General features: G+C 41.2%; 1 protein-coding gene across 2 annotated transcripts in view; it reads right to left on the reverse strand.

The window, feature by feature from the left end:
* Positions 1 to 10,594, reverse strand: part of LOC129830981 (solute carrier family 45 member 4-like) — a 90,218-nt gene extending 79,624 nt beyond the window's left edge. The window contains exons 1-2 of one of the 2 annotated variants that reach the window (XR_008755662.1): positions 10,445 to 10,594; positions 9,240 to 9,361 (exon numbers count right to left, since the gene is read on the reverse strand). The gene's annotated coding sequence lies outside the window, so the exon portion shown is untranslated. The remainder of the gene's footprint in view (positions 1 to 9,239; positions 9,362 to 10,444) is intronic. The other variant, XM_055893909.1, reaches the window with a different exon arrangement.
* Between the last annotated feature and the right edge of the window lie 2,052 nt (positions 10,595 to 12,646).

Consider the following 12,646-nt stretch of genomic DNA (forward strand, 5'->3'; position numbering starts at 1 on the left):
AAACACCTTTATCTAACTAGGCAAGCCAGTTAAGAACACATTCTTATTTTCAATGACGGCCTAGGAACAGTGGGTTAACTGCCTCGTTCAGGGGCAGAACGACAGATTTTTACGTTGTCAGCTCAGGGATTCAATCTTGCAACCTTACGGTTAACTAGTCCAACGCTCTAACCATCTGCCTCACGAGGAGCGTACCTGTTACGCGAATGCAGTAAGAAGCCAAGGTAAGTTGCTAGCTAACATTAAACTTATCTTATAAAAAACAATCAATCATAATCACTAGTTAAACTAGTAATATCATCAACCATGTGTAGTTATCTAGTGTGTCCTGCGTTGCATATAATCGATGCAGTGCGCATTCGCGAAAAAGGACTGTCGTTGCTCCAACGTGTACCTAACCATAAACATCAATGCCTTTCTTAAAATCAATACACAGACGTATATATTTTTAAACCTGCATATTTAGCCAAAAGAAATCCAGGTTAGCAGGCAATATTAACCAGGTGAAATTGTGTCATTTCTCTTGCATTCATTGCACGCAGTCAGTGGATATGCAACAGTTTGGGCCACCTGGCTCATTGCGAACTAATTTGCCAGAATTTTACGTAATTATGACATAACATTGAAGGTTGTGCAATGTAACAGGAATATTTAGACTTATGGATGCCACCCGTTAGATCAAATACGAAACAGTTCTGTATTTCACTGAAAGAATAAACGTCTTGTTTTCGAGATGATAGTTTCCAGATTCGACCATATTAATGACCTAAGGCTAATATTTCTGTGTGTTATTATGTTATAATTAAGTCTATGATTTGATAGAGCAGCCTGACTGAGCGATGGTAGGCACCAGCAGGCTCGTAAGCATTCATTCAAACAGCACTTTCGTGCGTTTTGCCAGCAGCTCTTCACAATGCTTCAAGCATTGCGCTGTTTATGACTTCAAGCCTATCAACTCCCGAGATTAGGCTGGTGTAACCGATGTGAAATGGCTAGCTAGTCAGCGGGGTGCGCGCTAATAGCATTTCAAACGTCACTCGCTCTGAGACTTGGAGTAGTTGTTCCCCTTGCTCTGCATGGTGTGTTCCTGGTTCAAGCCCAGGTAGCGGCGAGGAGAGGGATGGAAGCTATACGGTTACACTGGCATTACTAAAGTGCCTATAAGAACATCCAATAGTCAAAGGTATATGAAATACAAATCGTATAGAGATAAATAGTCCTATAATTCCTATAATAACTACAACCTAAAACTTCTTACCTGGGAATATTGAAGACTCATGTTAAAAGGAACCACCAGCTTTCATATGTTCTCATGTTCTGAGCAAGGAACTTAAACGTTAGCTTTCTTACATGTCACATATTACTTTCTTCTCCAACACTTTGTTTTTGCATTATTTAAACCAATTTATTTGGTATTATTTATTTGAGGCTAAATTGATTTTATTGATTCATTCAGTATCGTTGTAATTGTTTCCGGATTCGACCATATTAATGACTTGAGGCTCGTATTTCTGTGTGTTATTACCTACAACATCAAATGCAACGGCCCGGCAGGAGTCTCACATAGCCTGCCTTCAAAATCAACATGTAATTGACATAGTGGGACTATAGATTCTTCAAATCAACATATTTTATATACACAGTATATAAAAGTATACCAAACATCAGGAACACCTTCCTAATATGGAGTTGTACACCCCCCTTTTGCCCTCAGAACAGCCTCAATTTGTTGGGGGTGGACTCTACAACGTGTTGAAAGCATTCCACAGGGATGATGGCTCATGTTGACTCCAATGCTTCCCACAGTTGTGTCAAGTTGATTGGATGTCATTTGGGTGATAGACCATTCTTGATACACACGGGAAACTGTTGAGTGTGAAAAACCCAGCAGCGTTGCAATTCTTGGCACAAACCAGTGCGCCTGGCACCTACTACCATATCCCGTTGAAAGGCAATTAAATATTTTGTCTTGCCCATTCACCATCTGAATGGCACACAGACAATCCATGTCTCAAGGCTTAAAGATCCTTCTTTAACCTGTCTCCTCCCACTCATCTACACTGATGTGAAGTGTATTTACCAGGTGACATCAATAAGGGATCATAGGTTTCACCTGGATTCACCTGGTTAGTCTATGTCATGGAAAGAGCAGGTGTTTTTAATATTTTATATTCTCAGCGTAGAGTAAGACTATAAAGATTAACACTAAAGTGGTGTTACTGCATGCACCATTCAATGCAACTTCCCATCTCATCCTGGCTATTTGGTCTGGTGAAAGGTACCTTAACTGGTTTTCCCAGAGCCTGGTGGTGACAACAACTCCAGGAACTTCAGCTACAGATAACCCTTTTTCCCTATGCGCTATTTAATCCCAGTTGTCCAGACATGCTCTACACAGGACAACACATCTCCCATTATAGCCTGTTGAAGTCCAGAGTGTTACATAATGGCTGAAAAACAGACAAGGTACACTGTAGTACAGTAGGTGCAACCAGGAAACAAGATAGATACAGAGCTCTTGAAGTTAGATTAATAGATTGTGACTATTTGTCTGAAGTTGAAATAACAGCATATTTAAACCAATATCATATATTTTTTGATAAACTGGTTCTTATAAACTCCCACTGAACAAGAATATGTAAAAAAAATATCATGCAGCTAATATATATGGCGGCAGGTAGCCTAGTGGTTAGAGCGTTGGGTCAGTAACCGGAAGGTTGCTGGATTGAATCCCCGAGCTGACAAGGTAAAAATCTGTCATTCTGCCCCTGAGCAAGGCAGTTCACCCACTGTTCCCCGGACGCCGAAGACGTGGATGTCGATTTAGGCAGCCCCCCGCACCTCTCTGATTCAGAGGGGTTGGGTTAAATGCGGAATACACATTTCAGTTGAATACATTCAGTTGGACAACTGACTAGTTATCCCCCTTATATAATATACATGTACATGGCAATTATTAGACACTCCTATATAAAGTGACCTAAAGTCATATGGGTGGTCCTGGGAATTGAACCCACTATCCTGGCATTTATTTTATTATTTAAAAATAAGTGATAGGCAACAATAGAGATAAAAACCAAAAACGGTGTGCAGGTGTGGTTGGAAGCCCATGGGCTTATAGGAAAACCACACCACAAAGAAACAGTATACAATACATGCTCGACCAACTGAGTTACAGTTAATCTAATGCTCTACCAACTGAGTTACAGTTAATCTAATGCTCTACCAACTGAGTTACAGTTAATCTAATGCTCTACCAACTGAGTTACAGTTAATCTAATGCTCTACCAACTGAGTTACAGTTAATCTAATGCTCTACCAACTGAGTTACAGTTAATCTAATGCTCTACCAACTGAGTTACAGTAAATCTTAAGACCAGAAGAGAAATGTAACCGAGGTCAGGTTATTAGAAAACCAAGCCCACGGGTCACTAAATAAACACAAATGTTGACTTCCATCCTCAGTTGACATAGCAGGAGACAGCTGGCAAAGCTGTGAGTGTTAAGACGGGAAGGAGATTAGTAAAATCCATATTTAATTTCTTAAAATCAGTCCTCAGAGTATGCTGCCCTGGTGCTCCCCGTGACAATGTTCTGTGACAATGTTCCGTGACAGATCCATGTCAAACCTGGCAGACATCACACTCAGGTGCATAGTAATAGATTATATCTCCATGCTCAGATGTCTGTGTGAAAACTGTCATCTTCACATCCTGTCTATTCCTCTAAACCATGGACAGTTGAAAATGCTCAACACAAAAATAATTATGGTTATCCTATCTCACTAACAATTGCACATTCAACTGAATTACAAAGCAAAACCAGTATCTTGAAAATCATCCATTCATCACTAAATGAACAGTGACCCACCTGTGTGGAAAGATGGTGACGGCACGTCTCATCTCAACCGCATCCAAACAGATCTGGCCCAGTCATTTCCAAACACTACAAGGGAGCCTTTCTGCCAACCAAACCAGCCACAGTGCATGTGTGTTGTCTGAGAGGAGAAGTCCGTCCTCAGTCCCTAGCTGGCTGCTACCTTAATGTTGTTCTACTACTGCCAAGTCCTGTCACCCAAGCTTCTGAGAGAGCTACCTGGGTTGGAGAAACTGTTTATGGAAAGGAGGGGATACAGGAGAGAAGGGGGCAAAACCTCCCACTTCTCTCATTACAAAAGGGGCATGAGGGAAGAAAAGCTGCCAGTATCTGAATGGTTTATCATCAACAATACTCAGGTATCACCAGACACAACAAAGAAAACCAACTGCACCCTGTATATAGTTTCTTGTTTGGAGGGCCCTCCCTAGCTACTCAGTGTGGAGAGGACCTATACCTATTGTACAGTTCTGTAGTACACAGCACAGGTGGCATCATACTTGGGGAGGACAGGCTCACAGTAATGGCTGGAATGAAATGGTTTCAAACACAGTTCATTCCAAACATTATTATGAGCCGTCCTCCCCTCAGCAGCCTCCTGTGGTACAGGTAGACGGGCAGCTCAAACATGAGTGAAATAGCTGAAAAACATCACAGCCCTGAGTACCAGAGAACATGAATCAAAGTTGAGCTCAGATAGGAACAACGCGAAATGCACTCTCTCTTCTCAGACTTTCACACTCAGTTGAGGCAGAATCCTCCTGCTGCAGGGCAGGCTCCATAGGAGCTGGACTGGCTGAGTTTGTGTTGTGATGCAGTAACATAACTACAGCTTTGGCCATCTTATGAGCAGGCAGTGTGAAGGGGTGGAGAGAGGGAAAAGTGAGCACATCGAGAGAGGGGGGGGGGGGGGGGGGGGAAGCACATCGAGAGAGAGAAAGAGAGAGAGAAAAGATAGTGAAACTGAGGCTCATCCTGAAAGGGCTCCTTCACTGTGACCGAGTCTATTATTAGCAGGCGTTGTGCATTATTGAGAGGTCCTTTAAATATCATTAGAGGAGCACCCAGCCAGGAAGGCAGCCCAGGGATCAGGCAGAGCCTCTGCTCTGTAGAGACGACTGTTAACTGGTCATATGCAGAGGAAAGGAGAGAGCAATGTCATTTATCACGCAATGTGGAAGAAACAAAACACACCAATACAATTGTGAAGAGGGCACAGCAGCGCCTCTTCCCCCTCAGGAGGCTGAAAATATTTGGCATGGGCCCTCAGATCCTCGAAAAGTTCTACAGCTGCACCATAGAGATCATGTAGACGGACTGAATCAAGGCTTGGTATGGCAACTGCTCGGCATCCGGGTTAAATCGGTCGACCGATTAATCGGAATGGCCGATAAATTAGGGCCGATTTCAACTTTTCATAACAATCAAATCTGTATTTTTTACACCTTTATTTCATCTTTATTTAACTAGGCAAGCCAGTTAAGAACACATTCTTATTTTCAATGACGGCCTAGGAACGGTGGGTTAACTGCCTCGTTCAGGGGCAGAACGACAGATTTTTACCTTGTCAGCTCGGGGGATTCAATCTTGCAACCTTACAGTTAACTAGTCCAATGCTCTAACCACCTGATTACATTGCACTCCACGAGGAGCCTGCCTGTTACGCGAATGCAGTAAGAAGCCAAGGTAAGTTGCTAGCTAGCATTAAACTTATCTTATAAAAAACAATCAATCAATCATAATCACTAGTTAAACTAGTAATATCATCAACCATGTGTAGTTATCTAGTGTGTCCTGCGTTGCATATAATCGATGCGGTGCGTATCGTTGCTCCAATGTGTACCTAACCATAAACATCAATGCCTTTCTTAAAATCAATACACAGACGTATATATTTTTAAACCTGCATATTTAGCCAAAAGAAATCCAGGTTAGCAGGCAATATTAACCAGGTGAAATTGTGTCACTTCTCTTGCATTCATTGCACGCAGAGTCAGTGTATATGCAACAGTTTGGGCCGCCTAATTTGCCAAAATTTTACGTAATTATGACATAACATTGAAGGTTGTGCAATGCAACAGGAATATTTAGACTTATGGATGCCACCCATTCCGTATTTCACTGAAAGAATAAACGTCTTGTTTTCGAGATGATAGTTTCCGGATTCGACCATATTAATGACCTAAGGCTCGTATTTCTGTGTGTTATGTTATAACTAAGTCTATGATTTGATAGAGCAGTCTGACTGAGCGTTGGTAGGCTGCAGCAGGCTCGTAAACATTCATTCAAACAGCACTTTCGTGCATTTTGCCAGCAGCTCTTCGTTGCATTGCGCATTGCGCTGTTTATGACTTCAAGCCTATCAACTCCAGAGATTAGGCTGGTGTAACCGATGTGAAATGGCTAGCTAGTTAGCGGGGTGCGCGCTAATAGCGTTTCAAACGTCACTCGCTCTGAGACTTGGAGTAGTTGTTCCCCTTGCTCTGCATGGGTAATGCTGCTTCGGGGGTGGCTGTTGTCGATGTGTTCCTGGTTCGAGCGAGGAGAGGGACGGAAGCTATAATGTTACACTGGCAGTACTAAAGTGCCTATAAGAACATCCAATAGTCAAAGGTTAATGAAATACAAATGGTATAGAGAGAAATAGTCCTATAATAACTACAACCTAGCTTTCTTACATTTTGCATTATTTCTTACATTTTGCATTATTTAAACCTAATTGAACATGTTTCATTATTTGAGGCTAAATTGATTTTATTGATGTATTATATTAAGTTAAAATAAGTGTTCATTCAGTATTGTTGTAATTGTCATTATTACAAATAAATGCATTTTTTAAAAATTGGCCGATTAATCGGTATCGTCTTTTTTTGATCCTCCAATAAATCGGTATTGGTACCGGCGTTGAAAAATCATAATCGGTCTACCTCTAGTGCGTACTGCCCAGTACATCACTGGGGCTAAGCTCCCTGTCATCCAGGACTTCAATACCACGCGGTGTCAGAGGAAGGCCCTAAAAATTGTCAAAGAATCCAGCCACCCAAGTCCCAGTCTGTTCTCTCTGCTACCAAAAGGGCAAGCGGTGGCAGAGAACCAAGTCTGGGACCAAGAGGCCCCTGAACAGCTTCTACCCCAAAGCCATAAGACTGCTGAACAGTTAATCAAATGGCTACCTGGATTTTCTGCTTTTCACCCCCTAGCTAGATGTACATAGTACTTCAATCAATCACCTAACCAAACGTACATGTACATATTACCGCAATCAATCACCCCAACTACTTCATACCCCAGTACACTGACTAGGTACTGGTACTCCTTGTATATAGCCTCGTTATTTTAATTTTAGTATGTAACTATTTTCTTACTTTTAACTGAATTGTTGGGAAAGGGCTCATAAGTAAGCATTTCACGGTAAAGTCTACACTTGGGCTCCCAAGTGGCACAGCGGTTTAAGGCACTGCTTCTCGGTGCTTGAGGCATCACTACAGACACCCTGGTTTGATTGCAGGCCCAGTGTCATCCGGGTTTGGCCGGTGTAGGCCGTCGTTGTAAATAAGAATTTGTTCTTAACCGACTTGCCTAGTTAAATAAAGGCTCAATTTTAAAAATGTTTTGGCGCCTGTGACAAATAAAATGTGATTTGATCTCTGTGGCTTTGCCTCAACTCATGTTGAATTTGAATACTTGTTCATCTGTCAAACTCATCAAAACTGACTATGGTGTATAAACCTCAAATTTTTATCTGGACCTCGAAGCCAGTTCCACTGCTTTTTTAAAATTCTTTCCCTCTAATCAGGGAGTGATTTAGACCTGGGAGACCAGGTGGGTGCAATTATGCATTTTCATCAGGTAGAACAGAAAACCAGCAGTAGTCTGGACATCGTAGGGTAAGATTTGAATACCCCTGGTCTATAACATGGTCTATAATAACTATATACCTCGTTTTATAATAACTATTACAGACCAAGGTCTATAACTACTGTGTGACAATACCACTTGCAAACAGTAAAAAGCATGACACTCAATGAAGTAGTTGCCATGGCAGACCGGACAGAACAGGAGCATAGTGTAGCTGCCCTCTGCATTAGAACCAGGGCTATTATTAAACCTCAGTGGCATCATACTGCATGCATGTTATCTGATATCGATTTAGATATTGAATGTGCTCGAGCTCCAACAATGTGGCTGCCTGGCCGGAGTCAGATCTGCTCTCTCTCAGCCGTCACTGTGACATGAACAGTAAACAAAATGATTTCTTTGCCTGACTTTAATCCAATATTCTATTGTGGTTGAACAACATCCCATATAAGGCCTACTGAGCCTAGAGTGGACTAGAATGACGTCACACAACTTCAAGAGAAAGCCGACAAGGATAAAAGAAGACTGTTGAGAAGAACTCAGACCACACCGCACAAATAGACTGTGTAATTCAAGACACACAGTGTCCTGTACTTGGAAGCTCGGTCCGGGATCTCAGTGAGGTGGGTGGGGTTATCTGTGGTCAATTTCTCTGTTAATGACAAAGCTGGGATTCACAATGATACCGTCATAATTACGATTATTATAATATTGTAATCATCTGGACGATATGCCCGTAATATCTGATGTCTCCACATCAAACAAGTAGTAAAATATTCCAAATATTGGCCTAGGGCTACTTTTTCTAAACTCACTGTCAATGTATGATTCTGATGAAATGATATAGTCACACCCTTAAATCAAAAGAATTAGGCCTTGTCTGAAGCAAACTACCAAAGACAACATAAGATAGCCAAAACTGAAATGTAGAATTTTTTTTAAGAGCTGTGTTTCACCCATTTAAGGTGATTTCACAAGCCTCAGCATGGAGCAGTCAGCCAGAAAGTTTTAATCAGCAGTTTTAAGATGGAATAAGAAACACAGAGCTGGAGGGACAAGTTGTATGTGAGTGCAGTCCAGTGATCTTTGGGGTTATGAAAGGAAGAACATTTCAACTTTAGTAGCCTATGCTAATGCTCCAATGTAACCTTTCTGTCTTGTGTCATAGTTTGCTTTATTCAGGGGTGTTGACGCAACATAGACAGTCTGCAACGAATAAGAACAAGGGTCTGTGGTTCCCCGTCTCTCTGCTGCATTGTGAGACCGACTGCTGAGCCAGCGGGAGTGTTTAGTGATCAATACCGTTAATGGGATGTAAAGGTTTCTCTTCATGACATGCGTCCACGCAGTCACGAGCTGAAACCAGATCGGACCAGATTAGCGCTCAGGAGTGTCTGAAAGGGTGTTTGTAGATGTAGACCATGTAGATGCACACACACACATCTTGTATCTAACCTGAATAATCTAAAAACGAATGAGTTATAAAAACATCCAGACAGACTCACCAAAAAGGCCTTAAAAGCTTCATACAGTAACCTCTGCAGATGACTGCATGCAACAGCAGTTGTCCCAAAGACGTTGTGCGCCTCCTCCTTTTGGAAAAGAGGAGCAGCTGTCTTCTTGGCACCTGCAAAAGACAAATTATCCATAGTGGCAAGGTTAGCGAACACACATTTCAGGAAAGCAAAGTGAAAAGCAAAGAGCACCTGGTGCACCACCACCCTTGGGGCACTTGGGTAATCCTCATAGGAGATAAACATACAACGGGCTCTCTCTACCCTTCTGGTTTGCATCTCACTCATCAAGAAGCGATTTACATCGGATTTTAATATCCACCACTTCCCTGACGTGAACCTGGACTCTGCAGTAAATACAGAGACTCACATGATGCACACATGATATCGACTCACACCACTGTATTTCGACAAAACTGGTCAACAAACACACTTGGGTGCTATTACTGTATTATTAACTGGTTTGATTTGACAGTTATGAAAAAGGCTATGTACTTTGCTCATAAATTGCTTCCAACCTCCTGACACATGCAGCATGCTAAATTGAATGATTGCAATTGCATAACATAATTTCAACCAAAAGAAAGGGCAGCAAACCAATTTTCTGGTGCATCTTAGTATTAATTCCATTCCAAAACATTACTCTCAATTTCAAATTATATTATTAATGTATGAAAAAAAGTTTTGCAAATGCAAAACATTGCCTTTACGTTTCACAGGCGCACCGGACCTGTACAGTTGAACTAGATGCCACGGTAGAAAATAGTAACAGGTCTCGTGGAATAATGAACAAGTGCTTTTGAAATAATTATATGAAAAGGTTAACATGACAATTTGTAATTGCAACTGCCTAATTATGCAACCTACCCTCTAGTGTTACTGTCAAGAGCATCCATCGTCAACAGTTGCACGAGCACTCAAATGTATTAATTAAGCCCGCTGTGTATTCAATGTTATCAACAAACTTGAGGTCGTCAGTTCATTCTAGTACAGTGTAGTAATAATACTACATATGGAAACGCGTTTATTATAGCCTACCACGGAACTTGCAGGCATTTCGATGTTGCTTTTCCCAAGTACATAGCTGACGGTTAGTCGAGCGAAACCTTGTGATGCAGCAAGAAAACTGAGATGCTTAGTAACTTGAGCTGGTAAATTATAATAATGTCATCTTTTAAAACATGCACTATGCTTACCCAGTTATTGGTATCTCTTTCCTTCGTTCGTTATTGTTGTGATATAATGTTTACGTCCCCTCGAAAGGTATTTTTGTATTGGTGCATCGACTGGATCCTCTGGGACGTCTTGCAGTCAAGCCACAGCTTTAAAGGAATATATGTCGGAAATAAGCTTACAGCCAGCTTCCGCTGACGGGATGAGCGATTTGCATAAAGGGCTGGGATTTTCGATTTAAAGGAGAAAATAAAAACATAGTGGGCGTTATCTCACGTTATTTGCATATGCATGATGGTACTCTGTACTTGCATTAACAGTCTAAATTCTATAACATTCTTAATAACACTTTTAGTAATTTGTTATTTTACCAGGTAAATTGACCGAGACACATTCTCATTTATGGCAACGAACTGGGGAATGGAATGGAAGGGGGATGAATGAGCCATTTGGAAGCTGGGGATGATTAGGTGGCCATGATGGTACACTGTCCAGATTGGGAATTTAGCCAGAACAACAGGTTAACAGGCCTACTCTTTAGTGACCACAGATAATCTGAACACCTGTTTATCTTGACATCTAAAAGACTGCACTTTACGCAGGGCAATGTCCCCAATCCATGCAATATTTTTACCCAGTTATTGGTATCTCTTTCCTTCGTTCGTTATTGTTGTGATATAATGTTTACGTCCCCTCGAAAGGTATTTTTGTATTGGTGCATCGACTGGATCCTCTGGGACGTCTTGCAGTCAAGCCACAGCTTTAAAGGAATATATGTCGGAAATAAGCTTACAGCCAGCTTCCGCTGACGGGATGAGCGATTTGCATAAAGGGCTGGGATTTTCGATTTAAAGGAGAAAATAAAAACATAGTGGGCGTTATCTCACGTTATTTGCATATGCATGATGGTACTCTGTACTTGCATTAACAGTCTAAATTCTATAACATTCTTAATAACACTTTTAGTAATTTGTTATTTTACCAGGTAAATTGACCGAGACACATTCTCATTTATGGCAACGAACTGGGGAATGGAATGGAAGGGGGATGAATGAGCCATTTGGAAGCTGGGGATGATTAGGTGGCCATGATGGTACACTGTCCAGATTGGGAATTTAGCCAGAACAACAGGTTAACAGGCCTACTCTTTAGTGACCACAGATAATCTGAACACCTGTTTATCTTGACATCTAAAAGACTGCACTTTACGCAGGGCAATGTCCCCAATCCATGCAATATTTTTTTAGACCAGAGGAAAGAGTGCCTCCTACTGGCCCTCCAACACCACTTCTAGCAGCATCTGGTCTCCCATCCAGGTACAACACTGCTTAGCTTCATGGGTAACCCAGCAGTGGGATGCAGGATGGTATGCTGCTGTTAATTAAATCTGAAATTATTTTAATAATTAATAAACATTATTTCAAAAAACCTGCAGAGAATTCGGTGTTTCTATGTCAGATGGTTTTGTTATATTTCAGTCTTCTGTGATGTATATAAAGTGTAATATTGGGATGCAAACTCAAAATGTAATACATTTCAACTCTATATCTGACATGGTACAGGTGTCTTCGTTTTTCTAAGTCCATAACCATGTGTGTGAGGTGTACACTTTTGTTTCAAATTGATTGTTTTAAGACTACCAAGAAATTCTCTGTATGACCCAGATTTAGCCCACTCAAGTAAAAGGTTTGTAACTATCTGTCTAATGTAACCATACTAAATGTAACATATCATACTAATTTGAGTGTTTACATTTACTTTGTTACATCGAGTCTACACAGGGGGTGAAGAGGAGGTGGAGGTGCTCTTTGTGTAATGAAATTGAAAATGTTATGGTGAGAATCAAATAGTTTAACCTGGAGGTGAAAGGGGAAGGGGGGAAATAAAGGACTATTCACTAGGCCTATCTGATGTAAGCAGTAAGTATGAGGTATGAGTATCTGGGAACAGTAAGAAAAGGTTTTCTGTAGACAGGACAGGGGGGAAATTAAAACAAAATTAGTCAAGGACGCCAGGTATGAGTTTCCTGGTGTAATATACACAAAAGAAAAACAAACAGTGGGAAATTTCACAAAATACTTCCTGCTTGACAGTTAGCTAAAGCACAAAATGACCACACAGTCGATTGCTTCCTGCTGGCTGGAGTCTGGATGCCAGGGTTACACATATCCTAAAATCTCTCGTAATTTGGTCGGCCTGTCCACGAGAGATTACCTGAGATAGAA

The sequence above is a fragment of the Salvelinus fontinalis genome, chromosome 32 (genome assembly GCF_029448725.1).
Source record: "Salvelinus fontinalis isolate EN_2023a chromosome 32, ASM2944872v1, whole genome shotgun sequence".
NCBI lineage: Eukaryota > Metazoa > Chordata > Actinopteri > Salmoniformes > Salmonidae > Salvelinus > Salvelinus fontinalis.